General features: G+C 37.3%; 1 long non-coding RNA gene across 1 annotated transcript in view; it reads right to left on the bottom strand.

Moving 5' to 3' along the window:
• The window catches only part of LOC112988494 (uncharacterized), a 59,598-nt gene extending 32,289 nt beyond the window's left edge, over positions 1-27,309 (bottom strand). Inside the window, exons 1-2 of the long non-coding RNA XR_010387218.1 lie at positions 27,019-27,309; positions 15,419-15,501 (exon numbers count right to left, since the gene is read on the bottom strand). This is a non-coding gene — a long non-coding RNA (uncharacterized LOC112988494). The remainder of the gene's footprint in view (positions 1-15,418; positions 15,502-27,018) is intronic.
• Positions 27,310-27,531: the final 222 nt, after the last annotated feature.

Below are 27,531 nucleotides of genomic sequence, written 5' to 3'. Positions count from 1 at the left end.
AAAATGGTGAATGTATTTGAAATATTAAAACGTATATGGTACACCTCATTTACCACTATCACAGGATTTTTCACAAAAAGCTCTAGTTCAGAAATGTAGTATAACAATAAATCCTACTGCTATATTGAGCTGTTTTATTCAGTCACATGTTGTGGTGAGAAACTGCAGCAAGTTGTAAGACATCATGTCTATTTGCAATACAGTGTGAAACATTATTTGTTAATGGCTTACATGAACTGGTCTAAGAGGTGATACAGTCTATATTGTTAACCAAATTTACTTTCAATTTGACCAGAAAATAATAAACAATGTATTCATGGCATATCCTGGCATTTCTTTCCTAACAATATATTGCTTTTTCAGCGGCAAAACTGGAGTTGTATTGAATGGTTCTTGACTGGACATACATGCTTTAACATAGAGCTATGAGATCTGACTTGTACTGCCAGACCCATTTCTGGTTAAACAAGGTATATGTGAAGCCAAAAATAGAAAGTGCTTCAGTCTACTGCATAATATAAATAGCTGAGGTTAGATCTATAAACATTAAATATTTCTACAGAAGCATTCAAAAAAACCTGAAACAGACTTCCAAAAATGCTGCTGCCATTTCGTGTGCATTTGAGATTGCAGTTTAAATAATGTCATCTATGTCAAAGGATCTATGACCTTCTCTGTTCTATTGGCTGACACAAATAATCTTCATGTAAGCAAAATTGTATGCAAAACTTGGAAAGAGCAGTCATTTTGAAGTTTTGTTCTCCTGATACTAAACTTCAATTTTTTGACAGTTTTACTGTAAGATGTTTAAAGCTTATTTGGAAACATGATGTAAATTACTATGTGTACATATATATATGTAAATACATTTAAGTTAATTTTGTTCTCGGTTTTCAGAGAACAAATTTCCAGAGAACCTGGATTTTTTATAAAAGGTATAGAATTTAATCACCTCATATGACATCCTCAGTTTACAAATAATCAAATCTAGAACTGGAGGTCAAATTTCTCTAATATGTGATTACTATGATTCCACTTTGGACTGTTTTTTGAATGTGCTAGTGAGCAAGTGTGCTATTCAGCGAACTGAATAGCTCAGGAGTTTTCTGTAAAATGGCAAAATGGATAATGTGTAAGGGTTTGACTTACACTCTTGCAACGAGAAGCATTTATACCCTATAATTCACGTGATGTGGCAAGTTAGCAATCCTGTTCTCCATTTCTTTCCCTGTCAGAGTAAATGGTTAATAACATACTTTCACTTTCTCCCTTTTCTGGAAAAAAGTAAGTCAAAGCAAAACAAGACAAAACAAAAACCTATGACAATAGAGTATTTCCCCGATTTAATTAAAATGCCAGTAACCTATAAATAGAAAATATATATATATATTTGTTTCTGCATAAAGCTAATTTACATAGAATAAATGTAGGTTTGTATTATCTGAAACTTCTTAGTGAGAAAAAAAATATATATATATATAAAAAAATCTCTGGAATCTCTTCTAGCCATTCCAGTTGACCATAGGCCTTATAGGAAGGTTCATGACAGCCATATCTTCCTAGTCAGACTCTTCTTTGATATAAAACCACTACAGTCTATTGCTGGAGATTGTGTGTTAACTGGAAGAACATTTTCAGTACTGTTTTACTATCTCACAGAGTTATTTTAAGACCAAAATATTTTGAATAAATGTCTTGAATATGCTGAGTGCTTGTGTTCTCTCACTTATGTGTGCATGAGAGCAGAATTTCACTCTAACTTTCTTTTTTCATCCATAGGAGTAAACATAAATGCAAATCCTCTTGACAAATAACAAAATCAACTCAGGACCCTGTACTGAAAGCTTGTAAAACTAAATTAACCTAGATATCCTTAACAGGCAGACTTTCCCACTTACAAAAACGTCCAGAGCACCTGCAAACTTCTGTAATACTGTTTACATAATGATTTTAAAACTTCAAAAGTTTTCTGGGAGGGAGTCAAAGAGGAAATATTAAAACTAAATGACAGGAAGAAGAGAGAAGTGAAAATAGGTATTACAGCCTGTGGCTATACAAAACAGGATAATGTAGAAAAGAGTTTTGTAAGAATAGGTACGAATAAGTGAGAAGGTCCTACTGCAGACTGAATTTTAAATCCAAACATTTACACACAACATTTTAAAATAATTAGCATTATCGATAAGTATATTTACAGTACATTTAGAACATTAGGTGTATTTAAAGTTTTATAGTCACGTATTCATGTTAGAATTCGAGTACCATCTCTTTATATGTAGGTATGATTATAAATGAAAGTAAAATATTGTTCTTCTATTCTTACTTGTCTAGGTAGAATTTAACCCTAACATATTTAATTTTTATTAATTAATTTAATTTTATTTAATTTTATTTTTTTTAAGTAAACCTGTGCTTTCACACAGGGTAGAAATGGATCACTTACTTACAAAAATGTTATCTTACCTGGAAGCTGCAAACTATGATGTCTCTGTCTCCCTTTATCAGTTCTGTTAAGTATAAATACATTTTCTCCTTTACTGTTCTCATTTTCTTTCCTTCTTTGTGTGTTTCTATGCTTGCAGTTGAGCTGAATGTTAGCAAAACAGTATGTAAGACAACCCTAAGCAGGTCCTTTTGGTAATTTCAACCTCATGACTCATTCAGAGGTGATGAAAGAAATAGTTGCCACAAGTGACTGCTGATATTTGGGAAATAACTGCAGGAAATAGAGTGTAGTAGGTATTCCAAGCCCATCCCAGAAAGGTTTGGATCAAATGAATATTAATTAAAGTCTTTTATTTCCACCGGTGTTGTCTCTGAAGTTAAATTTCCCTGATTTCCTAGAAATGACAGTTAAGTTATATTCTCAGCAAGTTCAGCTTGCTTAATGAACTCCCTGGGGAAGCCAGAATATCTGTAACACAATTAACTTCCCATTCTTATGTAAATGAGGTGTTTCAGGGTCCCTGATGGAAGCCTGCTTTTTGGCTACCGTTAGCAAGTGTATGCAATCAAATGACACATGGAGCCTTGAGCTGAAATTTAGACTTCACTAATTTGTGCTGTGACATGTGCAAAGCTGCTTTAGAGAAATGTGAAACACAGTTGTTTAAATGTATCTGATAAAATGGGGATTATTACCCCTGGCTAGACTGTCATCAGCAGTCTGATTATTTTTGCCTTTCCTTGGTCTTAACAGAATGAGCACACTAACACACTTTTCAAGGGATATATTTGCAATAATATTACTTTCGCTTTTGTTTTCTTTAGTACTATCCAGTGGATATTATTGATTTAAGACAGAAAGAGATCAATAGAGTAAATTAGCCTATATTAATATTTTAGATTGTACGTGTGCATTTGTGTGCAGGTAGTTGAGTCTATCTAATACCGAAAAGAGCTCTAAGTCAAGTAGATAAGGTCCATGCCGCTTGTAAAGGAAAAAAAAATAACATACATAAATTTAATAGTCTGAGAGAGATAGAAGGCTGAGAAAACAATATACAAAATGAAAAGAGAATGTTACGGAATAGCTCAAGCTTTATTGTTGCTAGTAAAGTCCTTTGAGATCTGCAGATGAACGGCCCTCTATAAATGCAAAGTATTATTGTCTCAGAGGAACAAAGCTATATGTCAGTTCCAAAACACTGAAATACAATCAGGTAAAGTGATTCGAGCTATAATCACAAAGTGAGATACGGCTGACTGCTTAATATCCAGCTTTAAGTTACCTAGTAAACTTCCTGAATCCAAATTGGGTCCTGTCTTCCCAAATTTTATGTAACTCATATTCACCAAGTGTCAACTAGGTGTCTCAGTTTCACCTTGGTGCTTAACCGGGCCAAAACAATTCAAAAGACAGTACCTTCTTCTGTTCAGAAGAGGATTAGGTGGTCTGAAACATAAGCTGCTGGAGATGTTTATTATGAAAGTTTTGTAAGGACTATTCAGACACAAAGCATAGCCTAACAGTTGCTGTTATCAAGTCTGAAGTGTAGTATTTAATGTGCAGTGATCTAAAAAAAACCCTGGTGGTTCAGGAGTTTACCCTCTGCCTTTACGTTTGCAAGGTACCTTGTCATATTTGGGAAAAACTATCGTGAACAAATAAAAATACGTATTCACCTTCTGAATCATCTTTCTTGAGTCTGGATCTTGTTTACAAGTAATGTAAACGCAGCTACCTGAATACTTAGTAGTAAATTGCTGCTACTTCTGCAATTCTGCAATTTCATTTTGTACCAACTTCACACAGAGAAAGACCTAAATAAAGTTTGCATAACCTACTCACATTTTGAATCTGTTTTGGACCTTCCACTTCTCTGAAAACAAACTTAACAGGGAAACATATGTTGAGATATAGTAAAGAAAAAAATCAGCAAGAAAGATTGAATCTCAGCATATAGGTATGTATAGTGGTGGAATGACTACAGAAGGGTTCATGCTGATACATTTTCCATGTACAACTGCTTAAAGTATTTATGCCATTATCACATGTGGTGTTCATGATGGAGTAGAAGATCAAAACCACAGCTTCTTCTCTTCTGCTTTAGTTAGTAAGATACAATAGCTTGAAAAAAATAGTCTGACATGACATTCCGCTATTTAAGGTCAAACTTTTAAGTACACTGATATGTAGTCAGACTCTTTTTTTGCTAGAAAAAGTGCTCTTGCATTTTAAGTAAAAATATGATACCATTTTGAAATTCTGCCAGGATTTTATTTCCATTGCTGCTTGTAGGTTCAGATGCTCAAAAAGCTGTGCAACAGTTGATTTCAGCTGAACTGAATGCAAATAAGAATACAAAGCACAAATGAATACATTATTTTCAGAATTAACTTCACAAGGAAACAAAAATGCGTATCTACTAATTTGCATGTACTGAAAAATAATTGGACCTGTCAATATGCAATGCAATTCTTTATGTCATATAAAGAAAATTTGATCCATTAGTCATTTTGTCCAATACTATATATCATTGCTATGGCTAAAAGGAAGGAAAGCCGTATAATAACTAAAAAACAAGCAGGTCTCCTTTTCTTGCAAATTCAGTATTCAAGATAGATAAAATATGTGCTATTTTCATGCTGTCATTCTCTCAGCAATATTTGCTGCTTACTTCATTAAGCAGAAAAATGAATGGGGAGAAGCCAATTCTCGGAATACATCTTTTTATCTTTTTTTTTTTTAAGTATCTATGACATGTCTTTCCAGTTTATTTTTTTTTCTTTTTCTTTGTCCTTTTTTTTGTTTGTTTTTAACTGGTCCTCCAGTTATCCTCTTCCAGCATCTCTGAGAGGAGACAGAAATTTTTGAGGATTTTGGCAACTTTTAGTCCAACCACCATGTCCACCAAGACATTCTTAACTGTAACTGGATCAATGCATTGATCTCTACAGTGCTTGCTCACTTCAAAGGGATGCAAACATATAGTCATTCAAATTCATTATTCCATATTAGCTTTAATATGTTGGTAATACAAGCCACAAAGTGAAAGAAACGTAGTATCCAAAGTTGTAAGAATTTGTGCTCTCTACCTGCTCATGAATATCTATGTGTTTTTTTAAAAGGTGTATTTTGTTCTTTACTGTGACATATATTACTGAATGAAGAATAAGGATTCTATTCAAATTACCAATTAGTAAGCATTCAGTCTAATGTTTCTCTATTTCCATGGGAGAGAGTACAGAATTACTAAACAGTTGAATTTGGAAGGTACCTCTGGAGATCATCTGGTCCAATCCTCCTGTTTAAGCAAGGTCAGCTACAGTAGAGTACACAAGACCAAGTCCTGTCAAGTTTTTAATATCTCCAAGGATGAATACACCACAATCCAACCACTGCAACCAGTTCCAGCATTCAACTGCCCCCACAGTAAAAAAGTGTTTTGTGTTCAAGTGGAATTTCCTGTGTTTCAGTTTGTGCCCGTTGCCTATTGCCCTGTCACTGAGCACCACTGAGAAGAGTCAGGCCCTGTCCTTTTGGTACCTTCTCATCAGATACTTATAAACATTGATAACATTCACCTAAGTCTTCTCTTCCACAGGCTGAACAGTCCTAGCTCTCTCAGCCTATCCTCAAATGAGAAATGCGCCAGTTCCCAAATCACCTCTGTGGCCCTTCACTGGACTTGCTCCAGTAAATCCATCTCTCTCTTGTACTCTCTCATACTGGCGAGCACAGAACTGGTCACAGCACTCCAGATGCGGCCTCACCAAGGCTGATTAGAGGGGAAGAATCACCTTCCTTCCCCTGCTGGTCATACTATTACTAATGCAGCCTAGGATGCTGTTGGCCTTCTTTGCCATGAAAGCACATTTCTGGTTCACGTTCAATTTGTTGTTCACAATGACCCCAGGGCTTTCTCTGCAAAGCTGCAGTCTGTCCCCAGCCTGTACTAGTGCATGGGGTTATTCCTCCCTAGCTGAAGGACTTGGCATTTCCCTTTATTGAACTTCATGAGGTTCCTCTCTGCCCATCTCTCCAGCCTGTCGAGGTCCCTCTCAATGGCAGCACAACCCCTGGTGTATCAGCCACTCCTCCCAATCTTGCATCATCTGCAAACCTTCTGAGGGTGTGTTCTGTCCCATCATCTAGATCATTAATGAAGATGTTTAACAGCCTTGGACCCACTATCAAGCCCCAGGGCACACTGTTGGTGACCGGCCTCCAGCTGGACTTTATGACATTATTTACATCAGTTCAGCCAGTTTTCAGTCCATCTCATTGTCTACTTTTCTAGTCCATATTTCATCAGTTTGCCTATGAGGATGGTATGGGAGACAGTGTCAAAAGCCTTATTAAAGTCAAGGTAAGTAACATCCACTGCTATCCCCTCATCCATCAAGCCAGTCATTTCATGAAAGAAGGCTATTAGGTTGGTTAAGCATGATTTACCCTTCGTAAATCCATGCTGACTGCTCCCTATCACCTTCCTGTCCTTTATATGCCTGGAATTAGTATCCAGGATTAGTCACTTCATCCCAGGAGCGACTCTGCGGTGAGGCTGACTGGCCTGTGACTTTCTGGACCCTCTGTTTTGCTCTTTTTGAAGGGAGGAGTGAGATTTTCTTTCTTCCAGTCCTCTGGAGCCTCTCCTGATAGCCATAACCTTTCAAAGATAACCAAGGGTGACTGTGCAACGGTATCAGTCAGCTCCCTCAGCACTTACGGGTGCATCCCATCGGGGTCAATGGACTTGAGTATGTCCAGTTTGTTCAAGTATACCCTAACCTGATTCTCCTCTACCAAGGGTAAGTCTTCTTTGCTCCAGACTTCCCCTCTGCTCTCAGTGGCTTAGAATTCCTGAAGGCTGGTCTTGCCAGTAGAGACTGAGGCAAAGAAGGCAGTCAGTATTTCTGTCTTTTAAGTCTCCTCTGCTATCAGGGGCCCTGTTTCATTTAGCAGTGGGTCCACATTTTCCCTAGATTTCCTTTTCCTGTTTATACACTCATAGAAGCCTTTCTCGTGTTTCATGTCCCTTGCCAATTTCAGCTCTAAGTGGACCTTAGCTCTCCTAACCCCATCCCTGCATGCTCACACAGTGCCTCCATATTCCACCTGGGTCACCTGCCCCTGAGTCCACCTCTTGTACACATCCTTCTTATAGCTGAGTTTAGTCAAGAGCTCCTTGTTCATTTGTACAGGCCTCCTGCCACCTTCACTTGATTTCTTGTTTGTTGGGATGGACCCACTTCCCTGGGCCTTTTTTCTCATGCACTTTAGGTGTCAGAGATGGTGTGCAGCTTCAGACTGTAGGTGCTCAAACTTCATTGTCTACTCACCAGTGTGTACACATGACAGCCGCTGGTTCACACTGTAGACATCTTATCAATGCAACTAATGAAGTCTAGAAAGCTTTTCATTTTCCCTACCCACATTTGGTCAGTTGAAGAGTTCTCTGCTTTCCACCAATATACTGATTGGATGTCAACTGATCTAATGGGAGCTTAAACTTCTAGGTCACATATAAATATCCACACTTAAGCAAATTTAAGTGTGTACCTACTGGAGCTCAATCCCCTTGCTAATTTTAAATGAGACAAATCACCTTCCTGAAATTCTCTGTTTTTGTCTTTAGAGGATTATAGAAGGCCAACATAGCCTTGTTTAGTGAAGGGGCCTAATCAAACCCTAGTGAATATGAATAACATTGAATGTGGCATAGAGCACAGCAGCTGCAAAGGCTTTCATTCAAAACTGTAACTGAGAGAAAAAATGAGAAAGAGGACTTAACCACCTTGTATATGATAGGTTAGTGATTGGAAGTGAGAGATCTGAAATTGGATTCATTTGATCACATGTAGAAAACTACAGAAAATATAAGAAGACCCTGATTAGCTCAGGAAAACAGGTCTGTGTTTTAGGTGTCTAAAACAAGGTGAGATGAATTTATCTTCCACTTTCAATACTTTCTTCCTCCAGCTAGAGATTAAACTTACTTCCTCTATTTCCCAGGAGAAAAGCATAGGAAACAGAATGAAGTTGAGTTTGTCCATAACGCTTCTGTTCCTGCCAGGCTACTGTGCAGAAAAGCATGAAAACTTCATGGTGCCAAACAGAAATCAGCAAGAAAAACAATGATTTTAACCCTGACATGAGAGGTCTCCTGAGACAGGACAGAATGTGGACTGGGGCAGTACTCTGAAGGTGGTTTATTTATTTTACCAGTCACACTAATGAAGGACGCAAGTGCAATTCTGAATGCAGAGCTGAGCAATGCTACACCTGATTTTCTTTCTTGATAGACACCTAAATTGTTACTTCAAATTTTAATTAGAGGTATTATGAAGGATGCAGAGCCTGCCTTTGTTTACTTAATAAGTCATGAAGATCCCTACTCTATGCTTTTCAGATAATTTTTTCCGCTTGACAAGATTCGGGCAAACAGTGATACAGAGCACTAAGATGTGGAGAAGAATGAAGTAAATTATGACCTATATGTCTGTGAGGCACTGACCTTTGGATAGAAATCAAAATGATTTAAGAACTGAGGCCAACCAGGTGTTTTTTGAAATGACTGTCCTTCACTGTCTGCCAATAAAAAGGGTGTCCCCTCATAATCCACATTTAGACACAAATGGGACCTCAACTTTTTTAAGCGGTTGAGAACAGAAGAGCAAAATACAGGTTACAATCATCACACATACATATCATACATACATATCATTATCAACTCTTCTTCTAACAGCTACTTATGTCTAGTGTGAACTAAAGTCTCCATAACCAAAGGACGAAGTTACTAACACACAGCACCATCTCAACCTCTAAATCTAGTTAAAAATTCATTATCCTAGCCCATTGCAGAGTAAAATGAGTCTTTCAGTGTCCTGGATTGTTCTAAGGTGAGATGTTTGCATGCTAATCTCTTAAGGAATCGTCAAAGAAGTGTATAGTAGGTAGCTTGTTCTGAGATAACAATATAAATAAAAAATGTATTTTTCAATGTAATAAGTAATCTCTCATTTGAAAACAAGATGATGCATTCTGGATCACAGGATAAATAAATAACCTTGGCTCCTCACACTATTCAAAATCATCTCAGTCTCTTCTCAGTATAAATATTTCAGTGAAATTCTATCTTCTTCTTGAAGGCATTTGAATATTTTTATCTATTTTAGTTTCTAGCTGAATCTCTTGTGAGTTGCCACCATCAACAAAGGAGACAAAAGGAGGCATAGAAGACAGTTGTGACTGCAATTAAAGAAATATATAGCCTACATAATTTCTAGAAAGGCTTGGCTTTGTACAATGCACTGCCTACACTGTACAATTTTTTTGTGTGTGTGAGCTGTAGTAGGGATTATGTTATACTGAGATTACACTTCCTTGTCATATGCTGTCATCAACAGCATTTGCTGCTTAAGCAGGGAAATTAGTGGGGACAGTCTCATATTTGGTTCAGTAAGATGAAGCGACAGGACTGTCTTTTTTTGTTTTTGTTTTTTTTGCTGTTTTGGCTTCTTATGGGGATATATGAAAGGAAAGGAAAGTATATTAGTGATACTTTTTATTATACTGACTTAAATGTCACACTGGAACAAATTCAGGGTATATTGTTTTGCTACAATTTCTGTATATAATTCAGGGCTTCTTGTTCGTGTTTTGTATTCTGTATTCTGTAGCTATACTCTTTGATAGCCATATACTTATGATAGTCAGCATAGTAGTCAATGATGTACTGATCTTTAGCAATTTAGAATACCAGGACTGTAATGAAAATACTTCTGCCATGTCAATATGGAGTAACTAGAGTGGGAAGCCAATTTTCTAAACATCTACCAAATAGTCAACATATTGTCTATTTCTCTGACCTTGTCTGTCATCTTAGTTTAGTGAAACTTAAAGCAGAAAATTTCATCTGTGTTTCATGTTAAGTTATACAGGATCTATCGCCATTAAAATAAACATTACCCATACTAAGACAGAAGAGAAAGCAACATATTTTATTTTCCTTCAGAGATTTGTTCACATTGTTTCATTTCAGGTTTCTCCAAATGGAGATATGCTAAATCCTGAGCTGCCCAGGACAGTTGTAATTTTTAGTAGGATTCAACATTAAAGAAGGAAAGAAATTCTTGGAATAGGCAATGCATCTGCCCTGTTCTTTGAATAAGTGATAGATACTATCAATTCCAGGGACCTAAAATGCCACTTTTCTCTCTATATACTGTGAAGGGCGAGATCCAGTCTCTTTCTCCAGAAGTGTCTAAACCCATTTAGTGCCATGTTTATTCTAAAAGTTCCCCAGCTTTTCACTTTAGCTGCCTATGCATTTTCAAAAATATTTGCTCAAAGGCAAAAATGTCTCTTTCCTGCTGAGCAGTCTATAAACTTGGAATAGGAAGACACTCATTCGAACTCCAGTTAAACCTAGGGAGACTCAGCAAATGTGCTGCAGACAAGAAAATGACCACAATATGATGGCAATGATAAACATTTTGTTAGACTCTAACTATATACCACAGAAACTATTCAGCTTAAGAGTGATTGAATCTCTTATCTTCACTTTCCAAGACCAAGCTACTAATTACGCAGAGAAAGTTCAGTTTTCAACTTCTTCTGGGTGTTTATGATCATGGAACCATCTGAAAATGAAGTTAAGAAGTGAAAATCAGACACCTCTGTCTGAATGATTTTCTCATCCATATGAGAGGGGACAGGAATGGAGTGCCTCACCCAGCAGTAAAGGAATGGAGCACCAGCCCTGAGAAACTGTTGCATTTCACCCTCAGCCATCTTTGCATAAACAGATAAAAGAGGACCGATGTTTAAATTATGTGGACTGGCTTATTCTGGGAGTAAAAACAAAATCAGTCTATGAGGCGGTATCTTGCTTATAGCAGAGTTCCATTCTCAGTTCCTTGTCAGCCTAGAAGGGAAATAATTTTCATCTTTATTTAATGCTGTTTCCTGTGAACTCTGCATAAGCAGAAAATAAAAATAAATAAATAATAATAAAAAATAATTATTATTCCCCCTGCCATTTTTGTTTATTTGCAGATGCAGTAGATCAGTAGACGAGCAGCAGCTGCTTCTTTGCTTACACATGGAAGTTCAGAGGGAACTAGCTCACATGACAGAAATAAAGGAGTTCAATATTCTTAATGGGCACAATATACCAGCTCATTAGTGAGTGATATTTTTGGACACTAACTATTTCTATCCCCATTTTTTTCCCCTTATATTTCTAGACTGTGTGCTCTTGCAGAAAAGAAACCTGTTGTCTTATGCATCTGCTTCAGAAAGCACATCTGCCTTAAGTTTTCTGGCCTACATGGCTAGCATATGGAAGACATACTAACTTCTTTTGGCATGAATATATAAAAGAGCTGCTGTCACAAATATTGTCTTATGCCCCCTCCATCAAATGATTAAGGCATCCATTTCATAACTTCATCGATAAAGCTCATCTTTCAGGCAAAAGCTTAGTGAGGGTTAGGTTCATACCTTGAGAACATGTCTTAATTACTTTACCATCAGCCCTCTTTTGATGATTGCAATATAAAGAAGGACTATGTACAGCCATCAACTAAAGTTCAGGGCAATTACCACTACTAAAAGCCTTACTAAGAAAATAAAGTGAGCAACCTATTAAGAACAGAAACCTCCCTTCAAACTCCCATAACATATAGAAAAAGTGGATTGGGTTTCATCAGGTTGCAGAGGAAATATACTGTATCATGTCAAACAAAACCGGTATGTATTTGATTGTAAAAAGACGCATGGCTTTGTCAAAAAGAAAATGAGAGCAACTCAGGATTATTATATACCAAAGACAGTTGTGCTGTGAGAAATATCTACTGAAAGTACAAGGTCTATAAAGATTTGACTTCATTGGTCAGTGTAATTGACAGTGAGTTATCAAAAGAAACCAAAGAGAAAAAAGGACTTGGAGGCAGCAATTCACATCTTCAAAATCCTAACAGATCTATCCTTTTTTCAACATTTATGCTTAACTCCTCTTAATGTCAGTGGGAGTTACAGGCACACACAGAAAGAAAAGACATCTCTGTATGTAAACAGTCACTCATTTTCAGATAAAAGACAAAAAAAAAGAAAAAGAACAAAGACCAAATGATTTAAGTTTTAGAGAGCACTTCAAAAGGGACTGTGCAGTCTACGAATCAGGGTTATATTCAGAACGTCTGAGAAATTCTGATCAACGTAATCAGGAATGACAGTAATTCCCTGTGCACTGTGATGGAAACCTAATCATTACTGCTACCAAAATAAATCTGTTTCCATTCAAACAATAGTACCATTAAATGCACATACAATGAACTTTAGCAACTGTGTAACATTTAATTCTTAACCCTTCTCTGCCCAGAGGCAAAAGCTGCATTTTTTTTCAAAGAGCTCTGAGTATGAATTGTCCATTTTTAAGGGGTAGATTCTCAGGATCATGAGATTCTGACTAGGTTATGGTAGCTCCTCAATCAAACAGAGCCCATCATTAGACTTCTATGAATAAAAACAAAAACAAACAAAAAACAGAGAAGCAGAGAAAGGCACTCATTCCTTTTAACTAGAAAAAGATTATTTAACCCTAAATTTAACAACCCATTTTAAAGTTTCAGATAAATCTATAATTTTTTCAGGAATAGGTATTAAACTTTTACTATTACTGGACTATAGTCTAAATGTCTCTTCTCTTGTTTTCAAGCCTTTTTTTTTCTTTTTATCATACATTTGATGCTTCAGGGCATGCTTTCTGCAGGGTGCAGAGAAAGTTAGTTTGCTGTTGAATCCCATTAAGTTTTATGTGATTTGCATGTCTAAAACCCTGGTAATAATACCGAAAATGTTCATTTAAACCCCTCTCTTACAGCTTGTTAATACTTCTGCTAAGGAAAAGCAATAGCTTCCGTCTTGATCTGAACAAATATACTGGAAAATATATTGTATTTATTCTTTTATTCACTTTTTCACCTGGTATTCTCTCTTTCTGCTTAAAGACAGATTGTTCTGGCTATGTAAGAAAAGAAAGGATCAACTCTAGTAAAGAAAAAAAGATGAAGTAATGTTTCTGCAAAAGGTTCTTTGGAAACTGTTGTATGTTATGCCTTACAGAAAAGGATTGTGGAGATGATTTGGAAAACATTTCCACTATAGCAGCAACAGCAGAAAATTTTTATTATTATACTTTTAGCTGAAATAAAAAAGATGTTTTCAGGTCCAATAATATATTTTATCTCCTTTCTTTTGAGTAACAGCATGCCCTGCCCAGCAAGAGAAGAGTAAGGTCTTTTTGCACCAAGAACCAGTAGTCAAGATTTCTCATGCAGACATATCCAGAAGACTTCTTTACTCAACCATAACAAATGAATACCTATGCTTTTGAAATATTATGAGTCCTGGCCTATTTTATTTTTTGCAAGACCATATTACTGCTTTTTTGTATAAATATTTGTATAAATCATTTTGTTTTGTTTTGTTTTACTCTCCAGTAATTTTCAGGGCTGTCCAGACACTGTCTATGATGCACTGGTCTGGATCTTTAGGCTGGTATTGACAAAAATGTGTTAGAATCTACTTTCTTTTTCTCAAGCAGAAGTTGTTCTGGTTTTATACTTCTCTTTTTCTTCTTCTTCTTTTTTGTTCATACATTGGCCAACATATTCCATTCCTGGAAGCACTCTGACACTATAAAATTCCAAAATGTACTTGAAATGCACTGATTAAAAATGAATACCAAAAATCAGTGGTATCACCTCTAACTATTCCAGAACCAAGATAACTTCTCTTATTACACATGTTGTCATGCCGTTGAGAAATATGAATGTGTGTTACCTGAAAAAAACACCTGAAATTACCTCTGAGGGGGAAAAAAAAAAAAGAAGGGGAGAAAAAAACCCCAATTGCTACAAATCTATGCCAATCCCATGAAGAAATTGAAAGCAAAACTTTTCTTTATACATTAAAAACATTGCAGCAAAGACATTGTAAAAGAACTGAAATCTAACTTTCTCCATACCTACAGAGACCTAATCCATTTACTATTTTTTGATCTTTGACCCAGTTATGATTCCGCTAGCATTTTACACAAAGTAGAATGGCTTCTGAAGGGGGGATGGAGAAACCTCTTTGCTGTAGCAGGTTGGGAGATAACGTATTCTTCCAGTAAGGAAGATCTGGATTCTTTCAGCACACTGACTCACACTGGTGCTTAAGTTAAAAGACTAAAAAGCTTTGTTCATAATCAGTGGAGATCAGTCATGAAAATCCCCTTCTGGATGTTATAGTGCTTCTACACTGATTACAAAAGAAGTCAAGGACAACAGAGTTCCTGAAGCTGCACAGACTGACCACAAGTCTTAAAAATGTGAGTTTGTCTTCCCTGATGCTAGGAATAGATTTGGGTCTATAATTGGGTCTCCTATGCCATTACTTCATAACAAGTTCCCGAAAAAGGAGAGATTTCTCTGTGATGCTTCCTGTGAGCTGGACTCATTCTGAATGCACCATGCCAATGAAATAAATAGAGGAGCTTTGTTTTGTAAGTGCCACTGGATCTTAGGTATGGAACAGGCTTCTCTGGCTTGGTAGTCTTGTTTTAGGTGGCATTGAAAAATCCACCAACAGAACTGTATGTATTTAAGGAACCGTAAGTTTTGTAAATTTAGTTGTTGCAAAGTCAAGAGCAGATCTGAACATCTGAATTTCTGAGTAAAGCAACACTATGTTGTGTATATTCCCAGGACTCTATGCATCAACATCTCCCTCTGGTTGATGAATTATAGTTCCTCTTCAATTCTGATCATGGTATCAGGACTAAGTATCTTTTACATTTATCGTCTATACCAGTTAATCTGAAACATGATCAAATAGCAAACAGTCAGGTATTATGAAATAGATAGAAGAATACTTGGAAACGCGCTTTAAATAAAATTAAAGGTACATTTGGATTCCCATTACCTTATGAACTAGCACTCTTCAGTCTCCTGGTTTCCGTAACAACGTATCACTTTCCATCCACCTTATGGTTAAGTCAAAATTCTCTGTAAGAATAGAATTCATTACTCATTAAGTAGTGAACCTGAATTAACATGAAGCTTTACAGAAGACAGGGTCCCCAGTAGTTGAAGAGACTTCATTCCTGGCACTCATGAAAGGATGAGGTTAATAGGGTGGTCCATATATTATTTTAGAAAAGAAGTTACAAGATGGACATGTTTCTTTCATCTTGTGCTACGAAAAACAATTGATTTAAGCAAATTAAGATTTTTCATATTAATGTAAAAATAATTTCTGGGGGTTTTTAAGTGAGAAAAACTCTCTCAATGACAGGTTGAAAGTAACTGAAAAGTTACTTTCAGTAAACTGAAAGTAAAAGTTAGTCTAGACTCTGAATATATAAAAATATTGTTGTCCATGGTTTTCCTTGTTTTGTTTTCCTCTGTGAATTCTGGACCTACAGCTACTTAATCATATTAAATTGAGAGTTTTCAATTACCTTCCTTTTGAACTGATTTGATTTATAGGATGTTTTATGGCACTTACTGCATTGGAGATTTTTTGTTTGCTTGTTTGTGTATAGTAAATATACTTCTGATGAAAATGAAATTTCAAGGTAAATAAATAATTATTATGGATCATTACACACATTATTAAAAGCATGTGCCAAAGTGATGGACAGTGTGCTAAGTTATTTTTATTTTAAGGCTAAAAAAGGCTAATTTTTAACACGCAAAGGGGGAACAAAAAGAAAAATAAAATAGAAAGCTGTTTCACCCATCTAAGCAAAACCAACAAATTAATGTATGAAAGAGACAGTCAGACAAGGAGGGGAAACAAAGACATGTTAATTGGTTTAGGATTAATCCAGATAACTCCAAGCATATGGTTATAAGATATTTAGCTTCCAGACAGTCAGCTTAGCTCCAGTCCACACATCAAGTTTCATAACAATTGACAGCAAGCTAGATGGTCAGTCTGGTGCACAGTTAGCATAAGACCTTAGACCTATTCCCAGTGAAAGAAATACTATTTTGATGTGTAACTGGGAGAAGAAATGCTTGTGCAATGTTTATCAGCTATGTATATCAGTGTGTTAATGTTTCAGTTCAAAACAAGCTAATATTATTTACATCCTGCTTAGTGTAATTCTTCTTCTATGAATGTAGCAGGCTGCTGTTTAGCTAGCCTTCTCCACTCTCACAAGAAGCTTTTTCTCTCTTTCCTACGCCAAATGGCCAGCATGTTTCTGAAATCTAAACAGGATAGAGGATGTGCCAAGGAAGAACAGATTAGGCTTCCTAACTTTTTTACCAGAATGTAAAGATGCAAAAAAAAAAAAAAGTATTTAGTCACTAGCTACTGAAAAAAAAAAAAAAGAAATCAATAGAATAAGGTATAATGCCCATGATTCCACATATCTGTTTTGTCTGTAGATACTGGAGACCCTATCTGCCTACAAATCTCATACATTCTTGAGATAGGCAATACTGGGGCACGTCAAGGAAAAATCCTATGGTCATGTGATTGGATAGAATTTGGACTGCCAGTTCAAATAAGTACAAATCTGGGTCAACACCAATAGATAATGCAGCCCACAAGTTTCTCTGCTAGCAATTCCTAAGGCAACGTGTTGCACAAAGGGTGTTGAGACATGCTTACGGGCACAAAGCTTTATTAGCAGGGTCCATAGCTGACGACATACATTGACTGTAATAATGAAAGTTACTTACAGGGAAAAATAAAAACAAGAGGGTGAGAGAGACAGAGAGAAAGAGGCGCAAAAGAAAAAAAATATTCCCAGAGCAAACCAGAAGGAAAAGTAACACACGTACCCAGGAGAGCATCCTGCCCTAAGCAACTTTTTCAGTGCAGTAGTCATCCCATACCACTTTTCTTATAGTAACTGTAGTTTTTTATTAGGATTCTTTCAAACTCTCTATTGGCTACTCCTACTTATGATGCTACTAGCACTAATTGGAGCATACTTTGATCAGGGGCAGGTGTTACATGTTGATTGACTGTTAATCTATATTTCTGGGTTCCCTAATATAAACCAAAAGCAGCAAGCAAAGGGTAGGCAATGGGGGAAAGAAAGTCTGATTCTCACACCCAGAGCAATGGCAGTAGCTTCCCATTAGAACCCACCATAAAAATAATATCAGGGTTTGCAGGTGGAAGGCCATGACACTAAGCACAAAAGAACAAAAGCATAGAAACAACAAGAGAAAGACGACTGCCACAGAGTCCCTTGAAAAACACTATCACAATAGCTTATGTGAAAAGTCACAGAGATGCAAGTGAAAAGTAGGCTACAGGACTTAAAATGGAAGACCCATAGTAAGTCAAAGCCTAGGGTATCTAAGGCACTGAGCAACCAGCTTTAAGGCTGTCCTCATAAGATGGACAGGAATCAAGTGTAAACTGGAGGACTGGCTTGAACCCATGCTCAGACTACAATGTGGCTGCAGTCTTTGGGTTAGATGTCTGAAAAGACATAGCCATTTACAAAGCAGGCTTAAGTGATCACTAGAGCTCAGCTCCCAGAAAAGAACTCAAAATGCTTCAGTACATAGTTAAGTATCTGTAATTGATATCCTGTGAAGAAATAGATGCCTGAGACAACTATTCCAAAATGGGATGATCAACAGTAGAAATTTCCTGGAAACAGTAGGTATGGCTTTGAACCTCCTTTAATTAAAAGGAGACTTGTACCTACATCTCTTATTTCTTAAATAAATGACTTTGTATATCCTGCCAAGAAGATCTGAAAATTTCTGAAAACCACACAGGTATGCGTATATTTATCCCTTCAATCTTCATAAAATGTAACTTTTTATATACATACATATACATACATATACATACATATACATACATATATATATATATATATCTTTGAGATGTAAAACCTACTACATGACCAGTTTGAAATGAAAGCTTTTCTAGATTTATTTCACCATGTTTATCTACTGTATGCCTGTATTGAGCAAAATGCACCTAAAATACATTCCAGTGAAGTCTTTGCAACTAAATCTGTACTAGGAAAATAAACATAACAAAAGCATGAGCAGAAGCATTAGACATGATTGTCTATATCATTTAATTGTTAGAAAGCTCTGTGGAATTAATTTGTCTACATAAACTAGAAATCTTTTAGACAGCATGAAGCAGAAACCATTCCAAGCAGGCACTATTGCTACCTGTTTTTTTCAGGGAAAAAGAGTTTTAAAACAAGCCACACCATGGCACAGCCCTTGCAGTTTCAAATGAGCCCTCCTCTACTTTGTTTACTATATAAACCCAGCCTGCAATGTCATATTGTGTCATACAGAACAGTGAAGTTCTTGATTACCAGCTCATTGACTGCATTGATTTTCCTTCTTTCCTTCCCTAGCTTTGCTATCGCATTAGACACAGTGCATGACTGGTTTAATCAGCTGCTATGGCAGAGGAAATCTGGGGCAGGTGGGATTTAAACTCTATCAGCTGCTGTGAAAGAAAACACAGCAGGTAGGAGAAAAACATTTTGTACTAATGTTTATAAAGACTGAGGGGAGCTTGCATGATTGGACTGCTGCAATGGATGCATATGAACACTTCAGAAAAGCCAGGAAAGGAAAGTAAGGTTTGCTAGATTAAAAGGAGTAGCTGGAATGCAGGGAGCTTTGCATTGGGACAGGTGATGAGCCAGTCAAGAGTTCATGACCAACACAGACCAACACAGGTGACATTGTGGCAGGTATCTGCTACAGACTGTCTGATCAAAAAGAGGGAGCAGACAAACCCTTCTTCAGAGATGGAGGTAGCCTGACAATTGCAAGCCCTGGTACTCATGGGGAACTTCAGCCACCACAGCATCTGCTGGAAGGGCAGTATGACTAAGCACAGGAAAGGTAGGGGATTTCAGAAGCGTATGGATGATAATTTCTTGGCATGTGATTGATAAGAATTAGGGGAGATGCTCTGCTGGACCTGCTACTCGCAAACAAGGAAGTCATGGAGGATGTGAATGCTGAGGGGAACCTTGGCTGCTGCAATCATGAGATAGGTGGAGTTTAAAATCCTGAGAGAAGTGAGCAAGATAAATCTTAGAATGATAAGCATAGGATAATCAGCAGCCAAATCTGCTGATCTGGGCTTGTTCAGGAATATACTTGGCAAGATGCAATGGGGAACTGCCCTTGGAAGGCAAAGGGGCCCAGAAGAGCTGGTTGATCTTCATGGACAATTTCCTCAGAGCACAAGAACAGCCATACCAATGTGCAGGAAGTCGAATAAGTGTGGCAGAAGATCGGCAGGTATAAACTGGGAACTCCTGTCTGAGCTCAAAAAGCAAAAATAAGGTACACAGAAGGTGCAAAAGAGGAAAGTCTGCCTGGGAGGAATACAGCGGCATTGCCTGAGCATGCAGGCTAGAGTCAGGAAAGCAAAGCTCAGCTGGAATTGAAAGTAGGGAGGGCTGTAAAGGGCAACAAGAGTTTCTGTAAGTGCACTGTCAGCCAAGGAAAGGCTGAGAAGAATGTGGGCTGCTGCTCAGTGGGGTAGAGTACCTGTTGACAAAGGACTTGGGGGAAAAAAAAAAAGAGGAGGTACTCCAATGTCTTTTTTTTGGCTCAATTTTTACTGCTAAGCTTTGTTCTCAGGCACCCCAAATCACTAACCCTACAAGCAGAGTCTGTAGGAAGGAGTCATAACTCTTGGCACATACAGAAGTCCATGGGGTCAGATGGGTGCACCTGAGGGTGCTGAGAAAGCTGGTCGATGTCATTATGAGCTCTCTTTCTATTATTTTTGAATCAGGGGAGGTTGCTGAGGATGGGAGAAGCCCAAATGTAATGCTCATCTTCAAGCAGGGTGAAAAGGAGGATCTGTCCAGTTTAGTGCAAGAAAGACATTAATAAACTTGAGTGAGTCCAGCAGAGGTCAACCAAGATAATTAAGGGGCTGGAACACATGACATTAGAGGAGACCCTAAGAGAACTAGGTTGTTTATCTTTAAGAAAAAGCTAGGGAGAAGATGTTATTGCTTTTGTCAGCAACCTAATAGGAGGCTGTAGAGAATGTAGAGCCAGACTCTTCTCCCAGGTTCATAGTGGAAGGACAAGAGGCAATGGATAAAAGCTGGAAGACAGGAAATTCTGACTAGATATAAGGACAAAAAAAAATAGCATGAGATAGTCAAGCACTAGAACAGGTTGCATAGGGAGGATGTATAAACTCCATCCTTGGAAACGTTAAAACTTGAGTAGAGAATGTCCAGAGAAGCCTGACTGAACTGTTCGACCACAGGAAGGAGGATGGACAAGATGATCTCCAGAGGTCTCTTCCGACCTACATGACTTTATGATTCTGTCTTTAACATTATTTCCTTCTCAAATCTGCAGAACAGTGCAAGAGCTTGAGATTCTGTCCTGTCATTAGGAGAAATCCCTGTTGTAACTGTATAAATTTCCTGAAGCTTATTTTCTGGTGGAATCAGTTGAAAGGAGAGCTACATGTCTAGCAACAGTAAAATATCAGAGTTGCGTAACATTCTTCAGATAGAAGGAAATATTTTAAACTTCATGAAAGTAATTTTAAACTCTGTTTCATGCAAGATTTGTGTTTTATCTTTCTTAATATCACAGCAAGTATCAGTGATATAGAGCACCCTAAATCCAAACAATACCAGTATTTATTTTCTATACATAACTGTAGAGAATGCATATAAACTGCTATATTGGTTGCTCAGCTCTTCTGGTCAGGCTTCATAAGCCTGCCAGGCTGGTCTTGATTGAATTTCCTTGATGAAAAGAGATAACAAAGAGAAAAGACAAAGAGGTAAGAGATGAGGTCCTAGTCCATAAGGTGTCATGGATCAGTAAGGAGGCATTGAACAGCAAACTACACACGATTATTTTGGTGTCCTTTTGTTATTGGTTTACTTTGTTGTAGAAACTATGTTTATATGTTATATGTTTAGTTTCGATTTTAGTTTCATCCTTCAGCAGAAGGTTGAGCTAAAAGGTCAAAGCTCAATGATTATGTTCTCATGTGTTTGGAAATGTAAAGCTTTCTATGAGAACAGAAAAGGAAGGCAGCCTTTTTCTTCCTTTTTCAGAACATTTAGTCCAAGAGCAGAAACAACTCTAAAAGACATTGCTCTGAGGATTTTAGGATACATATTGTCAATAGATAGAAGAATGTAATATTGATACATATATTAGTATATTTTTCAAATCCCACCAGTGCCTTTTCATTCATGTCTGAGTTAAATTTGAACCAGCTGCATTTCATCTATATGCTTATCACTCTCATGTAAAGTGAAATCTGGGTAAAGGTATTGTAGATACCTCTTGAGAAGAAAACAGAGCACTCTGTCTTCAATATGTATTACAGATATTCTGTTTCACGACTTCTAGTAATCTGTAAGACACAGAATGATCAATCTTTGTAGTGTATGAAGTTCTGTTTGAATAATAAAACACTAGTTTCTACCCCTTCCAAAACATCTGAAGGAAAGGAAGGAAAAAAATGTATTCATATCTTTAAAAGTCCACATGATGGTGGCAGGAAATCTGAAAACTTAAAAATGGTTTTGCTAGAATTCATTATTATAGTTGTATTGTTTTAACAATCTAATGAAAATAATAAAATTTAATACATATATCAGAGTACTTTGTGACCATGAAATTTTTTTTATTTCCTGGCATGGGCCTTCTAGATAGACTGCACTCTTTTCAATTAAGCTTTATCAACAAGGCCAAAAGTAACTAAAAAGTCCATAATAATATACGATTGTGATCAATAAGTAAGTGATAAACATAAGCTGATTCCTGGTTACTGTTATGCAAACAGCAGTCCAGATTCTCTGCGGTTTAAATCAATATAGTTTTACAGATTACACAAATTTGCACACGGTAAAGATCTGAACCAACAATCTGCTTGGTAGTAAACCTTCCTGTCTTGCTTTATAGTAAAACAAAAATCTCTTTCTGGGTACAGATTTAGGGTGAAAGTCTAGGTCCTTTGAAATTACTACAAAACTATCACAAATGCCAGTGAAGCCAAGATATCTATTACGGTCTTCAAATCTGGTATCCTTTAAGTAAACTGAAAGTTGTAAGACTTCTGTGGCTTGTAGAACTGTTTATCCCAAGTGAGGCTCAGCACTGCTATGACAATGACAAAATAACTCAATGCACATGATAATCAGCAATTATTGTACGGAATTAAAATAAATTGAAATACGAAAACTGATCTTTGAAACAGAACATTTCCAAATAACTCTATCTTAGCCCAAAAGTTTACAGGCTTGCATCACCAGATTTGGAGATGAAAATGTTAAGAAAACGTTGCTAGTTTCTAAAGCAGAAATGTTTCCTAGAAATGCAAGCTTCTGAATTTTCTCTGTGGATTTATGATCTGTTTTTGAAGAACCATACTGAGATTCCCAGAAGCCTTAATAGTCAGACGTGAAGCAATGAATTGCTATTTGAGCTTAAAGGTAGCTCATTGATCAAATGATCTTCATTCTTCATCTTTCCCTGAAGGGGACATTTTATTATCTATTCGAACTGCAAACATCATATTCACGGAAGAGAACAAGGGGTGTTGTAGGATAACTTAGAAACAAAAACATCAAAGCACATGATATATATAATGAGATACATCTTCTGTTCTCTGAAATAGTTGTATTCCTGCTACCCTTTAAGTCCTGTTGTGATTGTGGTTAATATACACCATCCATGTAAACAATGAAATGAAATAAAAATGACATTTTTATGCTTTAACATTTCTGTATTCATTCCTCAATCAATAATAATCCTATTGCTTTGCTCTGTTTTGTTTCCACCAAGGCATATGATGATTCCTATTTGTTCAATTTAACATAACCAAATATACATCATCACTTATTTTCATATTTTTCTTGGGATGCCCTTATTATTATAACAGTGCCACAAAACTAACTGTTTTTTTTAGGAGATAGAGATAGTGGAGAGAGGGAAAACATTTTCATGTTCATATGCTGTCCCTCTCCTATCTCCCTATTTTCCAAAAAAAAGATTTGGGATAAGCCTCATTTAACAATCATATCTACATATCTAGTCTGACCCTTTATTCAGCAGAGGAAAGAAGCTGAGCCAGTCTAAGAATGATAGTGTTCTCTCCTGCTATTCCAGAGCTTAATTTAATAGTTCTTGTGGTGTGTCTACCCTCATTTGCCACATTCTGGTTTCTCCTTTTCTTGGTTAGTTTTATATCATCTCATTCTTACTTGAGATTATGTGAGATTCAACAGAAGACCTTTTTGAAAAGTGGGAGCCACTAGTACATAAAAAAGGATAAGGCCATTGTCTCAGTCTTGGTCCCACTGATCTCCATGCAGCATTAGCATGTTCATGTACTGAATGAATGGTTTTGATTATTTTGTGTAGCAGTGTATACATTTGCAAATAAAACTCCAGGCGATGCTTACAGCAATGAAGCATATGGGAAAGTGCCTGAGCATCTTGGATAAGACTCACCTTGCCCATTTTCAGAGGTCTAAAGCCTAAGTTCTTATATCTTAGGGCAGGCCAGAGCAACATGTGCTATTTGGTAAATCTGCATAGGTTTGTGACAGGATTTATGGGAGGTGCATATATGCTACTGGGTCAGCAGCTGGACACTAGGAGAAATACAGTAACTAACTCAAAAGCCAACAGAAGCCCTGTTTAAGCGACTTCAGGACCTAGACGCTTATTAACTATAATGACAAACTGGACAACGACTCAGAGGCAGATACTCACTCTAAGAACACCCTAAAGTGATGAAGTCCTAAAGCTAATGTCACATGCAAGGAATTGCACCAAGGCAAAAATGGAGAGTAGACTTCCAAAATGCCTTTGAAGTATCTTTAACATTTCAGAGCCCATTAATGACTGTAAAGGATCTTAATTCAGAATGGCATAAATGCATACATTTCCACTGAGTTTATTTACAAATTTCAGGAGTTAAACATCCCAGCTTTATGTCTCAATATTATGCAATTGCATGATTGCACACACATGTAATTTTCCTTTCCTTAAACTTGAATATCATCATACTCTCTTTTGTCATCACATCGTTGTACTGTATTTTGCTAATTAATGCACTCAGTAAAACTACAGTAACTTCAAGCGTATGACAGCTGTGGGAATTATTAGACGTGGTTTATGAAAATATTTTTGTTCACAAGGTTATTAACATAAGTCACAAAAAACATGCTTTGTAAAATCACGAATTCTAGTAGTATATATACACACTTGATTCTCAGTACTGTTGGAGGTTTTAAAGGAGCATCTTTTCATGATTCATATTAATAATATGAAAATGGCTACTATAATTATATACAATATTTTCATAAACCACTCCATTACTTCCCGAAAGGTTCCACACTTGTTGTTAACATATTATATGCCTATGCTAACATTAACAGATTGATATTCAAGACAATCTATTTTTTAGGAGAAAATCTCTTGTGTTATTTACTAAGGGCAAAGCATCTTTACAGTCCTAAACCATAATGAATGAAAAACAGCAATGTTAGTTCAGCATCAGTGTCTGTCATAGCCGTTACTCACTTCCACAACACTTTTAATAGGATTTTTCACATCAAGATGATGTTGACAGGAAGAGAGTATCCATACTTTGATCTCTATCACCCAAGGGTCCTTACTATACATAGCTATCCTGCCCTCGACTGACTACATAATGTTACAGTATTAATAATTCATTCTCCTATTTCATACAGTTCTGTCCACATTTTTAGTATATTTAAGGAAGTTTAATTGTATCATATAGTACAGCAGTCTTTGAGTAGCAGTACATGAAATATTTAATGAAAGAGGTTTTTTTTCCTTTCAGTGTAACTGTATCCTCTAAAGGTCTCATAAAAAAAATCACCAATGCAAACAATAAAAATTACTTTTCTAAAACTAAGAACAAAGACTGGTAACTTCTAGTTCTTTTTTTAAAATGTTCATCAGCCATGGCAACTGATATAACTATTTCTAGGATTTAATCTTACCATTAATGGCGGTGTTCTCCTGAATTTATCCATAGTGTTTGTATAGCCCTAATGACCATGGAGAAGAAAAAGGGGTTTTTATTTCTGTAATCATGTTCTACTGAGGAGTATTTTGGTGGAGGGATAAAAAGGTCCCAAAACATTTTAATATTCTTTAAAACATAATGTTATTATTTTCTTCTTCTATTTCTATAGATTTCTAGAGATCTGCTGTCAAACACCGTTTTCTTACATGTTTTTCTTTGATGATGCTGTCTGCTGAACCTCTCCAAAGCAACTATGATGTATTTCAACATACTGAAATTCATTGTATATGCAAATAAAAGGGAAATTGTCAGAAAAAAAAGGCAGACAGAGCTTAATTTTGAAGTTAGTCAACTTTCACCTTGTTCTTTACATATATATGTATGTGTATGTATGTTGAAAATACGAATATTTGTATAAAAATTAGGATCTCTCTTACATAGACTTATGGCTCCTTTTACCAGATAAAAAGCACATTATATTATTGCTTCATTTTTGCATATGACTGATCACACTGCCAAAACCAATGATTCATGCCCGATTTTCTCTAAACCAAAAAGTCTCGTTTCCAAATATAATCAGAATCCTGGAAAAATGAGCTGGTCTCAGTAACACCAGCTGATTTGGTCTCATATTGCCCAATCTTTCACATGATATCCAGAGAGTAAATTTATTCCCTTCCTCTTTACATCCAAATTTTACCATTCTCATGTCCCTTTTTTAGTTCTTTACATTATTAACACCAGCCTTTTCAAGCTTTACTCATAGGTCATATCTTTTTCACCTTTACACACTCTTACTGTCTTCCCTCGGATTTTCTCTGACTAGGTCTGTATCATTAGTGAAACAAGACTGGGTCTCATACCACAACCTGGCTGAAAACAAAGTCCTTCAGGACATCCAGGGCCTTTACATTGTACTTCATTTCCTATATATGCTTCTGTAGCTTCTTGAAAGCAAAAAAAAAAAAAAAAAAGAAAAAAAAAGAAAAAAAGAAAGAAAAAAGAAAAAAGACATTGTCAATCTCCTTTTTTCTACAGACACATTTTAGATTGCAAACACTTTTCTGATAACCAAAAAAACAACCAACAAGAAAAGGGGGGGGGATAGGAAAAGATGCAGGGAAAAGAGGTGCATGTCTTCTACAGAACTGTGTGAAAAAAATGCTGAAATACTGTGAGAAAGTGTAATTAACTGTTAGCTGCGATGGAATTATCATCTTGATTTCTGGATTATTTTTACCAGAATACAGTTCCAAAAAATGCATTTCCAGCTTGCTCTGCACTATCATAACTTGCTTCCGATTTTTCCTTCTTTCCCCACCCGCTGAAGAGTTTTCCTTCACACAACTGTTCACCAGAGGTGATGGCTCCCCTTTTTTTCTGATAGTAACACGATCTTGTTTTTATCTGTCCAATGTCTCTATTTTATTTCTTTCTATTATGCTACATTTATTCCTCTCCTACCCTGCAGGGGAATCCGTCCCCTCTGGATGAAGACTTACCAGCGCACCTCGCTAACCCACTGCTACCGGGTGCCGGTGCCGACGCCGCGGGGGCCGGGGCCTGCCGACGGGGCGGATCCCGGCCGGTCCGGGCCGGTGCTGGCCGCCAGGGCCCGTCCCCCCTCCCCAAGGGAGCAGGGCCCGGGGCAGCCGGGGCAGCTCCGGCCCCGGAGGGCGTCGGGCGCCGCCGAGCAGGACGCCGGGGCCGGGGGGCCGGTGGCCGGGCAGGGGCCGGGCCGCGGCGGGGCTGGAGCCGGCAGCGCTGCGGCGTCACGGGGCAGCGACTCACGGCGCCGAGCTGGGCCGCGCTGCGGTCGGGTCTGCGCGGGGAGGGGGAGCCCGGAGGGCAGCAGCCCGCGGGGACTGATACTGCTCACAAATTCATCTCAGTCCCTGTGATCCCCCCCCCCCCCCGCCCCCCGAACTGTATTCTCTTTTGTTTAATTACATTGGGAAAGATGGATGGGAAACACTAAAAGCATACTGGTGGCAGTTAGAGAGACACCCCCCCCC

The sequence above is a fragment of the Dromaius novaehollandiae genome, chromosome 1 (genome assembly GCF_036370855.1).
Source record: "Dromaius novaehollandiae isolate bDroNov1 chromosome 1, bDroNov1.hap1, whole genome shotgun sequence".
In the NCBI taxonomy this organism is placed as follows: Eukaryota; Metazoa; Chordata; class Aves; order Casuariiformes; family Dromaiidae; genus Dromaius; species Dromaius novaehollandiae.
Note: the sequence above shows the minus strand (reverse complement) of the source record. Positions and strands in the feature narration are given on the sequence as shown.